The 17,779-nt window shown below is 39.1% G+C and overlaps 1 long non-coding RNA gene across 1 annotated transcript; it reads right to left on the bottom strand.

Annotated features, from left to right (window-relative positions):
- Positions 1-259: 259 nt before the first annotated feature.
- LOC143693710 (uncharacterized) lies at positions 260-16,782 on the bottom strand. Its single transcript, XR_013181648.1, has 3 exons — positions 16,650-16,782; positions 4,572-4,957; positions 260-2,038 (listed from the first exon to the last, which is right to left on the bottom strand). It is a non-coding gene; the product is annotated as an uncharacterized LOC143693710 (long non-coding RNA).
- Positions 16,783-17,779: the final 997 nt, after the last annotated feature.

The raw sequence follows: 17,779 nt of genomic DNA, 5'->3' as shown, positions 1-17,779 counted from the left end.
TACTCTCCTATCTGTTATACCAAATTAATAGAACTATTTGTGAAACAAAATGCTTTTTGAAAGTAAAGGTATCACAGTTTGACTGATAGGTTGCTTCCTTGGCTCAAACATTTTTGTCTCTATTATTAAGCTACAATTCAAAGGACAAATTAAAACAATTATTTTTGTTTCTGAGCTGGATTTATCTCATTAAATGTACTATTACTTTGCAAACAATTTAATTTCTTTGATTATTTGTCACACACTTGTTGCCACAATATATGTTCTCCTGGATACTTGCTATATCTCTGTTACAGGAGAATCACCTCTTTAAATTATTGTTAGTTCATTGAAACAATTAATTCTTGAATTGCAGCACTTCCATGTGTTTTTTCTCCATTTCATATATTTGGCTAATGGCATAACAGAAAAAAAAAGGCTTTAAAATTACAAAGGTGACTTAGGACCACTGTGATCTTGCTGAAGGATATGCATATTTGTCATGGTTTCACCATATTTTATTCTGACATCAGGAGCTGATTTCCAATACAATACGGTAAGAAAATTTTCAGAGGAAAAGCCAAAAGATAAATATTTGCCATCAATTCAAGGCTGAAGGACTGAATGGTAGAAAAGTGCTGAAATTTCTTTTAAATGTTGAGAGTACTCAATAAATAGAAAGAGATGCTAAATGCTTTTCAAATTAATCACAAAATCACACTACAAAGTAGGTTGGGTTTTTTTTGAGGGTGAGGAGGAATGGGTATTGGGTTGGTTTTTTGGGGAATTTTTAAAATAAAAACACAAGGACGTGAACAACCTAGGTTGGAAAGGGCATGTGGGGATCATTTTGTCCAATCTCCTGCTCAAAGCAGATCCAACTCAGAAGTCAGGTCCAAAGTGGATTTGCCTTTGTCTTCTCTGCATCCTGAGGCTGAGGACTCAGATCTTCACTGCATCTGCCCTTCTGGCCTCTCAGCTCAGTCACCTGAAGGCAGAATCTGGGCCAGTGAAACACTGAGCTGAGCTGGGGATCATTACTGGAGGGAGAAGGATCAGACAGGATGGCAGATCCCAAACAATCTGGGTACCACAATCTTTGTCTCAGGAGCCAAGGAGACCTGCTCCAGAGCTGCCTCAGAGCTGTGATGGACATCTTCCCTACAACCTAAAAGGTGGTAACAACGTTGTTTCACTGTTTTAGGGATCTTTTTTCCTAGCATATTACTTAGCACAGTGTTGGATATCCTTTGAAAAGTGAACTTCACACGAGATAAAGCAATAGGTTTACAATTTCTGAGCTGCATTTCCATAGGTTTCCTTTTGGTGATTCAGTAGGTTGTACATTTCAGCTTGTATTTCCTTGCCTTTGCAATAGTTTAATTTCACAGTTACAAAAAAGGAACTTTCACATCATTTTAGGACCAGGAAAAGATAAGAAATTAGAAAGAAAAGGTCACTCAGTAACAAAGGTTTTGTAATCCTATCCTGAAATTATGGTTATTGCTACGAACTTAGAGAAAATCTGAAAGAGTTTTGCAGCAGAAAATGTGGAGTTTTGAATTATATTTGAGATAGTAGACTTGGAGAGAGAAACAGTTACACACTTAACAGCATTGAGTGCATTTTTGGCAATGAACAACTACAAATCTTATTCCTGACATGTTTAATCAGTCCCATTCAGAAAAAAAATACTTTAGGTTTAGAGATAACTGTGCTGGAATAAAAGAAGTGTATGGACTTCATGGTTTAAGCCTGTGTTAATGAACAGATTAAATATCCACTTCAGAGCCATTGGGAGCTATTTAGGACAAAGCTGTAAGACAGGTAGTTCTCTACTATCTCAGCACAAGCAAAGAAAGTGGATTACTGACTGTAAAAGTATTTTCAGCAGCTCTAAATCTCAAGTTAAAAGACTATTTGAGATTTTTCAAACTTAATTACTATGTTTTGTGATGACAGAAAGAGTAACATAGGCTGTCAGCATACATCTTGAAATTAAATCTCCATGCTATGTAAAATAATACTCTTCCACTTCCACGGCACTACTGTCGACTTCCTGAAATGAGATACAAAGGAATAGCACAATTAATCATATTCTGATGTCAGAATATCATTAACTTCTTTTTCAGAAAAAGAGGTGAGTTTAAGAATCAAACTTTCAACACCACTTTCCTAGTGAAAGTTGTTTCCCAGTTATAAGCTTCCTGTTAAAGAGTCAGATCCCACTGAAGGAGCACCTATACACATCTTGCTCTTGGATCACAGATGCAGGAACTGTGGTTGCTTAGTGCCAGAATGAGTGGGACTGCAAGTACCTGTGGAGCTAAAGCCCAGCTATGGTCAACTGGTACAGCTCAGATTTCTACCCATCTTCGGGCCAAATCCATTCAGGGTGAATTAATTTCAAATATTAGAGTTTGTCTGCTTACAAGTCTCTCAAATATTATATCAAAATGCCTGCCTACTAATGCAGGGTGACACAGCCATTTAAAATCTATGCAAGAACATGCTGCACACACTGAATAGTGGCAGAAGTGTTAAAAATATGGTGTTGTGTGTGCATTAGGCAAATTGATTAGCAAATCAGTGTCGGTGCTATCTTTGCATTAAGCACATCCACCTCTGTTAAGCACCTTGACTGGGCTTGGAGGCATTGTGAGGACAGCTCCAGCATTCCAGTGGCAATGGTATATTTCACAGGTTTTGACCATAAGAAAAGGTTAAATTCTCCTTTGACTTGTGCATTATGCAGTCATTTAAATCTGATGGATTGAGCACAAACATGAATCAGAGCAGCAGTGGTGCAAGTACAACAGTTATGCTGGAGCTGGGCAGTGGGTAAGTTTACATCAGCTGAATCACCTCTAGAAGCTGCCTCCTCTTCCTCTCCAGGCACTTGGTCCCATCCCCTTGAGTTCCCAGGACTGTGCTGGTACAAGTACTTCTTCAGCCATTCATAGATCCAGCACAGATTCCAACTGAAAAAATTGGCCTTTGACGCTGGGGTGGGATTTTTTTTTTTTTTTTTTTTTTTGATCCAGGTCAGTCCCCCATATGGTTCCCATGCAGAGACATGCAGACCTGAGAGTTGGCACAGGAGCTGAGGCAGCAGCATCACTGCTGCTGACATCAAATCACTGCCTGAGGGAGTGTCTTGTTCCAGCAAGAGGTGTGTCCAATAGCCAAATACCAATTACAGAGAAACCTGTCAAAACTGGAATTACATATGGCATTTCCCATAACAGCAGAGAAAATTACTGGAATCTCTCATCTCAAGCAGTAATGTGCTTGGTATCATTGGACTCCACACCCCCAGACCTGCATTCCTGCAGGCTGGCATCACTGAACTTACATCCACAGGTGGAAGTCTTGTCAAACTGCCTTAGGAGAATAGGCATGCATGCACACATTACACACACACACACACACACTCATGTGCATGCTTTCCACAAGAGAAAAAAACTATACAAAACCTCTTTGAGGTCTCTGAAGCTCTATAAGAAAGTTGGCAAAATGTTTCAAAATAAGCCTCAGACATTTTAGCCTTCACATTCTAACTGACTGGTTGCAAATTTCTGGATTGCTAAAGGAGGAAAAGTATAGCAATTTTTGTTGCCAAAAACCATTGCAATGATCACACTTGACTGCCATTTTCCTGACTGCATTGTGTTTTATATCCTCTGTGCATGAAACAGTAGCAGTTCATTAGGTACATTACAACAACATCTGCCTTCAGTAAGAGAGAATATGCTCTTGTATTGTGTAGGAACAGTCTATGAATGAAGCTGATATAATTAACATCCAGTTTGGAGACATTACTTACTAAACAAATAAAAACAGAAACTATATAGTAGCCACTGCATTACTGTGTACATAGATATTTTTCAGCCATCAGTATCCATTTTATTCTGGACTTTTCTAAGTTAGCACAGTTTTTCCAGACACAAAGCTGTATGCAGACATGTACATTTCATCTTGATGCCAGTTTAGATGATACTAGATGATACCAGTATAGATAGCAGTAGATGATATCTCCAGAGCAGATCAGAAGCTGAAGGAAATTGGCTTCAATGTATCCCTGACAGTTTATACCAGCTGAGAGACAAGATTGCTCTCTCTATGTGAAATGAAGTTTCCAAGACACATCAGAGCACTTTTATAAAATGGCCTCAGTTTCTTCGGCAAAGAATTATCTTTATATTCCCCATCTCTCCAATCAGTGATTTTCTACTTTTTCTTTCATTTCTTCTAACAGCTAATTTTGTTGATTTTTCCTCTTCAATTTTTTGTGATATGAAGTTGAATTTCACTTGCCTTGTTAAGGTTTGTTTGGGCACTTAGATATAAAAATTTATTTAGGCCTCTGCATATACCACACATGTACCTGGAAAGTGCACACATACTCCCCATAGCCTACAGGATCATTGTGCACCCCAAATGGTTATTAAGAGCTTTCATACATTGAACATGGAATTATTGAAACACCAAAACCCCCTGAATACATGAAACATTCACCTCTCTAATGTTCAGGATCTAATGTTCAGGTTCAGGACTTACAGTCTTAAACCTTCCACAAATGAAGCACTTACCTATGGGGGATGGACACATTTGATTCAACACTTCCAGACCTCCATCTCTCACAGTCAGGGAAATGTTCTGACCAGGTTAGAGAGGCTGGAGAGTGTCCCCTGCATTGCTGATGGAAGTGGGGCACTGTGCAAAGAAACACTTGGTTCCTGTGGGGCTGGAGCACATTCCTCTGCAGCTGAGAGGCGAAGACATGCAGTGGCAGGAGGGGATCCAGGGCAGTTTCCTCCCTTCTGAATCAGTGGGAGGTTCTGCATTTTGAGGGAGACTCCCAGCCTGCCAGAGCTACCTTAAGGCAGCCTCTGACCTGGTACCTGGCTCACTCTGCATGGCACAGGTCACAGATGCTCCAGAGCAGACGTACAGGGCTCCACACTATTATTTCCATCTGTAACACAAACACAGAAAGGCACACTATTTCACAGACCTTAAACACTAGGATGCAGTCTGCACAGGAATTTTTCTGAAACAAGATTTTGAGCTCTTTCTCATTTGGGTCTTATTCACTTTCCATAGTTATCTCCATCCATCACCCAGACAGCTCCATGTAACAGGAATCTGAAAGGCTTGTTTTACAGTCTAGATTCAAGATTATTCTTTGTCCATCACATGGAATTTTACTATACTTGGTACTCCTTAATTTCTAAAACAATATTTTTTTAAACTTTTTATTGACCTGTGTTGGTTACATGGGTGAACCTTTTTTCAAATACAATTAATTACTTACCCAAGTCTTTCTGATTTCTGGATTACTGACAAAATGTTTTAAATTCTTTAAAATAGGGAAGGGCACCAAGGTAACTGAGCACACACTGAACCTTAAGCATCCTCTCAAGGCAACCTCTCTTCAGAGGGACTCTTAAGAAACATGGTTTAAGTACATGTTAACAACTGCTTTGTTCACTAGAGGATGCACTGCAATAGATCTCATCCTGCTCCAGTTGAAGCCAGTTTAAAAGGATATTGTCCAAAGCAGTGACTATTGAATTAGTCTGTTATCCTCACTGCTTTGAGACCAATCTAGAAAAAATTCTAATGTGATTAATTTGACCATAACTCTTCAGAAACTCATAAAACTTTTTCCTTACGTGTTCAAATACAAGGTATCTTATATAATGAAAACGTTTGTACCCTCATTTTCTTGAATGTAATTTCATTAAAAAAAACCCAAAACCAAACCAACAATATACAGGGAAGTTTCTTGCCCTTAGGAGGTCTTAAAAAAAATAATAGTATGAACTTATATCTTCTTTGTTGAGCAAATATATTAGAACAAACTTTGTACCATGACCTGTTTGGAGCAGAATGATTAATCCCAGTTACACTGGCTGAGATCACCAATGCAAATTACTCTGATGGTACAACACCACCTATGACTTGAATAAGTTTAAAGTCTCCCGATAAAGAAATGGGGTGTTAGACTAATTAATACCTGTGAAGTGCCCTGACTGCCTAGGATGAAATCTGTCAAAAGAGTACATGTTTTTTTCCTTGTTATTTTGAACAATGAAAAGCAAAGAAATTTACAGAATTACAAATAAGTGCTTGTTAATCAAGAGCTTAAATTAATGAAAAATAACAGGAAATTTCTGCACTATGTCTGTAAGTATCTGCAGAAGAAACAAATGTTTAGGATTTCATGCACAGTTATTGATCTCTACCAGAACTGTCATGGGATCCTCAGTTCAACTCTCAGCTTTCCTCAGCTACAGCCTATTTGTGATAGCAGGTGCAAGAGGTTCTAAGTCTGGTCTGTTAAAATTAAAGAGACTGATATTCATACATTAATGTGCTCCTTTCACTACTGGGAACATATATCTGTTTAATGTATAGAACATAGAGTAATTCAATATTTGTTTAATGGCCATGTCCAAAGATCTCTTTGCTAGTCAGTTCAATGCATTCTCTTCTAATTTATAAAAAAATTGGGTCTTCTCTGCAGAACTTGTATTCCCATGCTCATTTTCCCTTTCCCCACATGCTTTCAAGATTCAGACATTAGGCTTCACCTGAGAGTGACAATTGTGCACATGCAGTTACTGAAAGCTAATGGACCATTACATCCTATTGTGTAATTTTCACACCATTCTTCGAATTCTTCAGGATGAAGGTGAGGATGGCTGTATAGCAGACTGCCTGTAAACCTGCAGTCAAAATGGACCATCTGTGCACCTGGATCTGGAGACAAATGCTTTTATTTTCTTTTTGTAAATTCTTCTAAACTATGTTGGAGACCTAGCACTAAATCTTCAGCACTGGCTCTCTGTGATCTGCACCATATGTTTTTTGGCAACCTGTCCCTGACACCACAGATCACTGATGAGATCTCTCATGTGTTTCTTTACAATGATGTGTATGAGATGCACTACAGACTTTACCCCAAGAGAAAGCAAACCTTGCTTTTGTCCCCCATTATTATGCCTGGTTTTTCAAAAATGGGGCAGGTTATTATACTGAGTTTAAACTCTGAGAGATTTTTTTTCTAGAATTTTGGCAGCAAACAGTTGGCCAGTGCAATCTACAAGACAATACACAATTTTCCTGCTTTGGACACAATCTACCTCCCAACTGCAGCAGTCTGAGGAAGATCCAAATAGAGGTACCTGACATTCACTGTAGAGGGAGAAAAGGTCTACAACTCAAAATACCACAGCTACCTTTTTATCTCATTTTACCTCAGTTAAGAAGAGGGAAGAATCTGGCAAACTAATGTGCAATGGCCTGCAAGTATTTACTGCCTGTACAAAAAATTTCCCACAGGGAAAGTTCAGGCTTTCAAGAAGAAATCCTGCAGGAAATAGCTCCTTATCCAGCCACAAACACCACTCACAAAATGCAGCTCTGTTGCTAAAGGGATCCAACATTACAGAGAAATTTATCTGTTACAGAGATTTTCTTACCTCTTACTGTTTTCTGCAGATCTCTGCAGTTTTTAGTGTATCTGTGGGTTAAAGGAATCTTGGGCACTTGCTGTATCAACAACCCAACTCTCAGGCTTCATCTCTCTTATCTAAAACCCATTTTCTAACTGTAAACTTGCTATTTATATATATATTGATTCTATATAGGAAAAAAAAATGGCCAGTGCAGTTTCAAATGGCACGAGTGCTCCTTTCTTTGATAGATTATCAACAGAATAATAGATTGCAATGTAGGATTTTTTCCCCACAGGTTAATTTCACTCAGTTGTGTTCAATATTATTAGAATTGTTACCACTGCACCTGATGTATGGCCTGTGATATCTCACTAACAGAGTGCCTATCATGTGTGTAGGTGTGCATGAAGACTGGCTATTTTATCTACTGTTTCACATAAGCTTAAAAAAATACACGTGAAGCATTGCTTCCCCTGCAGCTGCACAGACCACAGACTCTTATTTAGTCCTGAAACATTTAGAAAGGCAATGCCAATAGAAACTTTAACTTTCTGAATTTAAGACTCTTGATTTAAGGCCCTTTGCTTATTAACTTGGTTTGAAACACACAGGATTGTGCTCTTAACCGTACTGCAATGCTGCTGTTGAGGTTACGTGAGGGTTTGGTAAGCATAAGACTTGTCTGAAAAATCTTTCAGCAGTCTCTAGCTCTAGTAAGACAGGGTAGGTTTAGAGTGACTTTGCACCATTATATTGGAAGAAGGCTCTCTCTTGTGTGTTTTACTAAAATAATTTACAACTGAAATTAACTTCACTGACAGAACCTCATTGCCACCTTGCTCATGCCTTCTCCTGTCAGCCCTTGTTTTTCTTCATACTACTGGAACACATTTCTTATGTTTTTTCAACAGTTTAAGTGCTTATGAGATGAGATGTACTTCAGATTTTAAGTGGGAAATTGGTTAATTATGGATATTTTTCATTTTTGGAAAAAACACTGCTTTTTAATCTGTTTTTGTGTCCAGGTTTTAAACCTTCATCTGTCTTGTAATCTATTGATTAAGGCTGCCACTTTTGTTCAACTAAGGATGCCCAAGGATACCAGTTTTGCCATTAAGATCATGAACATTCTCTCAAACTTTCCACTTAAAATCTTTGGCAAAACTCTTTCGTTTTCCACAACACAAAGCAGAACCTGAAACTTAGGTCTTCCCTGTCCCTAATTATGGCTTTTACAAATAATGTTTCTTTTCTGGAACTGTGTCTAATGCAAGTAAAAGGCAAAGAAAAGACAGTGATCCCTCTATTTACATCATTAGCACTGTCAGAGTGCTTACCTGCAAGGCCTGGGAACAATCTTGATCTGCATGGAGAACTGGCAGCTATGACTGCACTTGGCAATACCAGGATATACACCACACCCTTGGCAGCAAGAGAAGAAGCTATTTCCCACCACTAACTCCTTCCCTTACAGCCCAGTAAGTTAACATACTTAATAGGCAGAAAGACCTTTCATTCATGCTTGGCTGTTGGTCTCTTAATTTATCAATAAACATATTTCTCACTAGGTTATAGGGGTTTGGGTGTCTCCTGCTCTTTTCTCTGAAGATTTTCTCTTGAGCACAGATATGGAAATATGGTGAATCAGAGAGCATTTTGCCTAGTAAAGTGTCCATAGACACTGTAGTCCTGGGAGGCTCCTTGGGTTACCCTATAGCCTGTGGTTAATGCATTTATTTGAGAAACTGAAACCACCTTCAGATTTCCTGCTCCAGCTCAGGTAAAGGACTGATCTGTACTTTGCTGGATGCCCCCATGATCTGTGTTCCTCAAGTCCCTCTGTGAGCAGGGCTCTCAATCTCTCAATTCTCTGCTGTGTTAAAAGTCACTGAAAATTACAGGCTTCAAATTTCTCCAGGAACTTAGGAAATGTTTTGGATGTCATGTTGCTCATCACAAGCAAAACCTTTGGGACCCAAAACAGAGTAGCAATAAAAAAGACATTTTATGTTCCACACTCTCCAATAAAGACAAGGTAATATCTGCTTTGGAAGGAAGGATTCAGAGGAGTAACCTGAGACCCTTTGCACAGGAATAGAGACATGCTGCTATTTGGTAAGGTCAATTTAAGCCTCCAGAGCAGCCTCACCCTGCAGCAGTTCCCAATGTGAATAAGCTTCCTGACAGAGGATGGGTGAAGCCACAAGAATAACCATGCGCTCGCTGTCTCTCCACTAGCCAGTTCACAAACTCTTTGGGGATCCTGGACTCCTTGAAGGTGCACTGCACTCCTCCTGACCTGGGGAAAGCCTCAGTGGAGTTTATGTGAGCCATGACTGCACTAAATTTCTCTCTGTTGCTTTCTCTGTATGATTTTGTCTCAAATGTAATTATTGAGAAAATGACCTATACTCCTTCTCCCTTCTGTATGTCTGGGATAATGTCCAGGCTTATTTCCTTTAGCAAATAACTTTACAGAGGGAGTTCAACTTCCTGGTTTTCCAGATTAACTCAGGTTAATTAATAACAAATTCTTAGTCATTAAATTAAGGATAATTCCTTAGGGAAAAATCCCCTTTTGTTTCATCTCATTCTTTTATCATTGTCCAAAGAGAATTTCCATTTCATAATGACAAACCTGAAACAATTCTCTTTTTATTAAAACCAAAAAGTCGTGTCATACTTATTTTCACGCATTCCTGCAAAGCTCTGCAGGTTTCCAAACCCCACCCCTACATCAGCCTCGGTCCCAACAAACAAACTGAAATTTGCCCCTTTCACCTCCCCCTTCTGTTTGCACAGACTGAGGACTACTTGTGTCAGGTTTTTGGAGCAACCTGTGAGTCAGGCATTGAGAGATCTGAATCTAGATCCTCTATCAGAAACAACCAGTTATGGGAACCAGAACATTTCATTTCAAAACATATATTTTGCATTACAGTACTTTTGGAGGATCACAGTCAAGGAATACTTGTAGAATACTTCAAGTGAACAGAAGTGTCCCAAGTTATTTATTTGTGATTTCACTTCAATGGATTTCGTGACATTTAGGCAGCAACTGACTATTTAGGTATTTAACCTGCCTAGATATAACACAGACAAGGTTATATTAATCAGCAAGGTAAACAGTGAGTTTGACATACTAGAGGCACTTTAAAAATATTAATGACTAAAAGATGCCACTCTCAGTTCAAGTAATTCCAGTTCCAGGAATCTCCAGTAACAGGGATATGTATGCATGTGATGGGTAAAACTCTGTTTGTGAAGGAGGATCAAAATCTTATCAAAAGCAGTCTCTTTCGACCACAGTATACCTTAATGTTCATGCAAAACAGGACTCTGTTCCTAATGGCTCTATCCACAAAAAAAAATTCAATCACTTTGTGTTGATTGCTGGCTCTGGATACCAAAATTCCCTTTTAAAAGAGGCAGTTAAAGCTTTCGACTTTTGTGTTTCCTGTCAAGGCACTGAGGGAGGTGAGTGAGGTTTGGGACTGCAAATACTTTCAACTGTCTCAAAGCTTGTTACATAGGAAGTGAAGCAATTCACAGGGCAGAATACTTTGTACTCCTGGCAGCAATATCTTTCCTTGTTTAAAGCTGCCTTGTTTGCAGAAGGGCCACACATGGGTGTACATGAAAGCAACTAAAGCTGCTATTCACAAGGTTCCCTAAATACATTAACCTTGCCTTGGAATGGGACAGGGATTTACTTTAATGGTTACTGCAGGAGCAATGACATTCTTGAATTGAACTCTCGCTTACATCAATATTTAACTTTGAGGAAGGCTAGAATTCAGAGAGATATTGCTTCCCCCCCCTTGTTTTAATTGGTATCATCCTCCTCTCCCGAGATACTTGAAGATTGTAATGAGAAATATTTAGATCCCTCTTTCCATATTCATTGAATATACTGATATTATATTTTATTAAAGAGCCTCAAATAGCTTACATCCTCTTCTTAATAACCCTATGCTTTACAAGCTTCTGTTTCCTCAAGCTACAGACAAATCCTATTACAAGGAGTAGATTAAACTGGGCCTTGACAGATCTTTGCAATTCACTGACAAAAAAGGACAAGTTGTCTTACTAATAAGATGACATCATGATCCACTAATATTATGCATCTCAGTGCTCTCAGATGCAAAAAGTTTTATGCAAAACCCCTCCAGCAGGCACATTACCCAAATAGAACCCAAGCAATTTTCTTCTAACAATAAACTAAACTATCTAGTAGAAAGAATTACTTCAGTTTCGTATTGTACACGAAGGAGCCATCAGTCAACAGCTACATGCTTGATCATGCCCTCTGGCTCCACATCCGCAAGGGACCCAGCTCATCCAGATTCTCTTTTGCCACTATGAATGATGTGTACAGTTTTGTGTACAAACATGAGCCCTCAACAGAGGGCAGAGACAGGGCTATGGAGAGACAGAGCACAGAGAAGCGTTTTGTTCTGTTTTCTCTTAGGCTCCACAGTGTAGCAGAGAATAGACCTCTGGTGATGAATGCAAGGGAAGAGAATCACAGTGTGCAGAAAAAACAGTTGTACCCTTTAAAACACTCTGAGCTCTCTAATAATGCCTCATTCACAAGGATTTTAACCAAGATTTTTTTTTAATCAACTAACCCAAGTGATTGGGTGCTTGCATTTTGATTTTAAAAGTGGCCGTGTGATTTCTTCAAATTATTTTGATGTGTGCAAGGATAAAGGAAACTGGTGGCATCACCAAGAGAGTAGCAGACCAGCTTTTAGGGCACCAGTCTGAGAAGAACCTCTTATAGCAATTCTGTTATCCAGGATTTCACACTCTTGGAGAGCACTCATGACAATTAGTAATCTTTGATTCCTTGGACGTCACTGCAGAAAAATTAATAAATTAATATGGTTAATAAAACCATAAATAGGATGTGCTTCTGAGATTCTGCTCAGACTTTCTTCATGTTGGTGTTAACTGAATAGGGCATAAAATTCACATGGAGTTATTTTGGGCAGGGATTATGGCTGGATGGAAATTAGAGGCACAGTAATGAACCTTCTCCATCAGTATAAGCCCCTTCCTTTGGAAAGATTTGAGATGAGTTATAAGTCTCGGGTACTTTTTCTGTGGAACCCCCAGGATACCCAAGAAATCTCATCTCTCCAGGCAGTCTGAATGTGCAGCTGAAAGAAGAATTTATTCCTTATCGAGCAACAAGTTTAAAATCTCTATTAACTTATCTACTGCAGTATCTTTACCTTTCTGGAGTTATAAAATGGTACAGTGGTCATAAGGTTTTCTTTACAGACTACAGTGTAGACTGTGCAATGAAGACAGGTAGCATAGAATGGCTTCAGGATAAATACGAGAGAGAAAAAAGAATTAACACATAAAAAAAATTTAACTTTTTATCATGTTCAACAGCTATGTCTGAGTCTCCGCACAGGAGTATAGATCCATTTTTTCTGTTATTTTTGATAGCTATGTGTTTCTGTTTTGTAACAGACTGGCGGAAAAATGATCATTTTCAAGTGCTAGTTCAATAAAATTTGGGCCAGATATATAAAATTTGAAAAATATATATGCAGCAGTTCAGGATCCTGTTGCCAGATCCATTTAGTTGTATTCAACGTCATCATGTTTCGTCTATTTTAATTACATTTACTGTTTAAGACTGGCAGTGACTTAAGTTTGTTATTCTCCCCCTCATGCTAATCATACTTGAGTACCACTGGCTTGAGTTTTGTCCAATATTTTTTGTCCATGATCTTTCTGTAGACTTTTTTTTTTTTAATAAAACATTGTATAAAAAATTCAGGAATTCAAAGTCATGGTTCCCATGGCAACATTAAGTCCCTCACATTGCATTGTATATGCACTAAAAATAAACATGCAATAAAGTACTGTATTTTGTATGTCAAGGGGAGCAACTGAATAAGGCCAAGTGTAAGGTCCTGAATGTGGGCCAGGGCAATCCCAAGTACAGGCTGGGCATAGAATGGATAGAAAGCAGTTCTGAGGAGAAGGACTTTGGATGTTACTTAATGAGAAGCTCAACATGAGCTAGCAATGAGAATTTGCAGCTCAGAAAGCCAATCATATCCTCGACTGCATCAAAACAAGTGTGAAAGGAGGTGATTTTCCCACTCTACTCTGCCCTCCTTGGACCTCACATGGACTACTTCATCCAGCTCTGGGGCTCACAACACTAGGACATGGACCTGTTGGAGCAGGTCTAGAGGAGAGCCATAAAGATGATCTGAAGATGAAGCATGTCTCCTCCGAAGGCAGACTGAAAGACTTGGGGTTGCACAGCCTGGAGAAGAGAAGACTTTGATGAAACCTTACAGCAGCCTTCCAGTAGCTACATGAGAGTGAAGAGCAATTTACAGGGGCATGTAGTGATAGAACAAGGAATAATGGTTTCAAACTGAAAAAGAGTAGGTTTAGATTAGACATTAGGAAGAAATTCTTTCCTGTGAGGCTGGTGAGGCAATGGAACAGGTTGCCCAGGGAAGTTGTGGATACCCCATCCCTGGAAGTGTTCAAGGCCAGGTTGGATGGAACTTTGAGTAATGTGGTGTAGCAGGAGATGTCCCTGCCCATGTCAAGGGGATTGGAATTAGATGATCCCTAAGGTCTATTTCAACTGAAACCATTCTATGTTTCTGTGAAGTGACTGCAGCTTTCATTTTACTTGCCTGGGTTTCACAGATTGACGTTCCCAGCCCCAATATTGCAGGAATGTGATTTTACACTGACACAGATCTATAACTTGCAGCATCTATTTACAGCGAGCACATACAATCTGCCGCATGGGCAGCACTGATTTTCACCAGCTGAGCTTGGGACCATCTGCGCGTGTACATTTGGGGGTGTGCTGAGTCTGCAAAGGGGTAGGGACAGCACGTTCCTGTGCAACACACAGCCATGCTGGGGAGTTCCCTTACAGCCTCAGCAGTGCCAGAAAGAGGGGGCAGGGGCACTGCAGACCTTGCCCAACCTGTCATTGGCATATCATCGCAAATACCAGCAGGAGCAATACACTGATAGGCCAACCCGCTTTCCCCTGCAATTTGCAGCCCCTTGGCAGTTTGAAGATATTTCTAAATGGAAAAATATACTTAAAAAGTAACTACAAATTCCATGCAAATCAAGACTTCCAGTGTCTGGAAGTGCAAAATAAGGAATAGCGGCATAAGCAAAGATCTCCCCTTCATACTGGAAAAGGAAGAAGTATTTTATATATACTTGTCTTCAAAAGGACTTAAATGTAATTGAGAACTTGTGGGCACAGAGAAGGATTCTGAGATATTTTTCTCTTCCGAGATTGTGGAAACCAGAACCCAAAGCCCATAAGCAGTTTCAATATTTCTTTCATATGCCAGGCATGATACAGTTTATATAAAGGTATCCTCAAAATCATCCACGTATCTGATGTTCAGTTACTGAAACACAATTTCCTTTTATCTAGAGAACATGTTCATACATGTTTGGTGTCCTTCATCTTAGACCATCTCATCTTTAAAGGAGGTGTTGTTTTCTCATGCACTGAAGACACAGCCTGAAATACCACATGGCTCTAACTCATGACAAGGCTCTGAGATGCTGTAGTGCTACTAATGCATCCCATAAACCACACTAACACAGTTTTGTTCGACCTGCAGTTACTAAATAAATATTACCCCTTGCATAGCTCCATTTAAAATAAATGGAAATCTGAAGAGTAATTGTGGCATGAGGTGAGTTTAGCTCAAAAACAAACAGCTCCTTGGGTTTGAGGTTGATTTTTGTTTGTTTGCTTGTTTTGTTTTGAATGATCCTAAAAACCAACATGCAGAGAAAGACATAAAAACATGCATGGTGTAAATAAATGGTTGCAACAAGGATCATAGGCAGCAAGCAGAAAAACAGGATATGTTTGTTTCTGGAAGAGGACAGTGAGGCACTATGTCTACTACTGCGATTCTTCATGTGTTTTTACAAGAGGCAATCCATACATACCCTTAACTTTCCTAATATTCATGTTTTATGAAATGAGTTTAGTGTAATGACCGTATCTTAAAAATATTATCCCAGTCCTACAGGGCAGAAGCACTTTCTGAACATTTCCATGTGTCTGGTATGATGTTTGGACTTAGTGAAGTACATTTGGACTCTGAAACTAGGTTTGACTCCATTTGCTACACCTCTAACATGAAACAAGGGACATCTCCTACGTGTTTAATGTCCAGATTATTTAGAGGCCTCTGAATTTGTGAATGTGTGAAATTCAGATGCGTGAAATGCTTTGCTATGAGTCATCAGAAAAGAGAACTGACTTTAGAGCTCTTCGTGATGTGTGTTTGTGCTAATGATGATGAGTGAACCTCTCTCAAAACGGTGGGTAAAAATTACACACTTGTGAAACAACATATGTCAACAGAAAAAAAATTCCTGAAATGCTGTGACCAGCCCAGCTTCTCACCTTCTTCTACAGTAATTCCTGTAACACAGTAATTCTCAGCATAAACTCAGTTTTGGAGAAATCATGTATTTCCACAGTCTTTGTCAGTTAATTTACTTAGTTAAGAATTTTCTCCCATCTGTGAAACCACTGAATACACTGGCCAGGTTTATGTGACTGTAAATATTCATTGAAAGGTGTATGTCTATGTTGGGGGGGGCATATCTATTGCTTCTATACCTAAGGTATAAAAAATTAGGTTTTTTTTTTCACAGAACAAATATTTCGAGTGGTGACATTCTATTTAACAGGCTCTACTGATATATCTGAAATTTTACTGATGATTGGCATAAGTTTTCAGGAAACATAATGCTAGACTGACTCCCCTGGAGTGTGTACCTCAAATGAACTCAGATGTAGAAACATTTTCCCTTTTCCAAAGAGAAAACTGTGATGGCAGCTGGATAGCAGGGCTGTTTCACACAGATGTTATTGAAAGCCGTGTTTGCATCCTAAATGCAAATCAACATATGGCATACTAGGTATAATTTTATTTTTCTATCTTTGCTGCTACTGTCTAAAGTTGTTTATAGCTGGCAAGGCTGAAAGAGTAACTGCTGTGTAGGACACAGGGATACACCTCTCTTTCAAATGGATGAAGTATTTTAAGATACTCCCGGTGTTCTACAAGTCTAGTGGCATGGATCACAAGTTCACTCTTCACGTGCTTCCTTGCAAACTTGGTCTGCTTCAGGTAACTGTCAGATAAGACTTACCTGCATGTACTGAGTGAAGTAGAGGACACTCAGTTATTTTCTGTTCCTGTTTGGTAGCAGACAGTGAGAAGCAGTGATATCTTTCTGCTCCAGTTAGCTATGTCCTGACAGAAGTCCATGCTAGCAGACACTTAAGGAAAATAAAACCCAAAAAAACCATGAGAATATTTTCTCCTTGTCTGTTGGATTTTTTTAACTGTACAACTCCTATCAGACTAAGTGTAAGAGTAAATTCAGTGTAATTATATGCATTTTAACACTTCTCACCTAAAGCTTTTATCCCATCAGGACCAAAGATATCCCCAGCTGGCTCAACTTTATCACAAAAGCCTATGGAGCTAGGATGTGGGTTAAGGCAGTGCAAACACTTGACATACAGAGCCAGGTATCTGACAGGACTAATCAGTCAGAACTTGGCTTGTGACTCCCTTGATCAACCATAAACAATATACCATGTTAACAAACTTTACATAGAACTTTGGAAGGGAAATTGTCCATCCAATACTCCTCAATCTCTACAGTACTGATCTCAGCTATAGGGCATCCACACTTTCCGTATGTCTTGCCCCACTCCTAAAGGACTCTATCATACAGTGTCTTTTTAGTCATTTACCTTTCTGTTTATACCAGGTGAACTTCTCCAGACTTTGCCCCTTGGGAGCTATCTCATTACTCTTTTTGCTCTGAAGCCCACAGTCCCTACTGGACATCCAGCTCCAGTGTAGAAAAAAGCAAGAGCCTGTGGATCTGCATCCTTTCTGCTCAGCTTCCTGCACCCTTTCCAAATTCTGCTCTTGGCTGCCATTGCATTTTCTTCCAACACTGTGGAAAACCTAGTAAGCTTTTTTCTTTTCTTTTGATTTTCATTTTTTATGGTTTCCCATCTATTTACATCCTCTAGGAGACTCTTGCAAATATCTCAGTTTCTTACTCCCAAGTTCCTTACAGTTCCTTATAAGAAAATGTTGGTATGAGAACCAATCAGTGAATATTAATTCACTGATTCTTGTGCACTTTCAACTCTTCTGTATGTTTAATTCTTTCTTTCTGTAATTACGTTTCTCTGTAATTCCAGGGGAATATCTAATTTTTCATGAGATCCATGCCAAGAATTACTTTTTTAGTTCAGA

This window comes from Agelaius phoeniceus, chromosome 3 (assembly GCF_051311805.1).
Source record: "Agelaius phoeniceus isolate bAgePho1 chromosome 3, bAgePho1.hap1, whole genome shotgun sequence".
Taxonomy (NCBI): domain Eukaryota; kingdom Metazoa; phylum Chordata; class Aves; order Passeriformes; family Icteridae; genus Agelaius; species Agelaius phoeniceus.
This window is presented reverse-complemented; position numbering and strand designations above follow the sequence as displayed.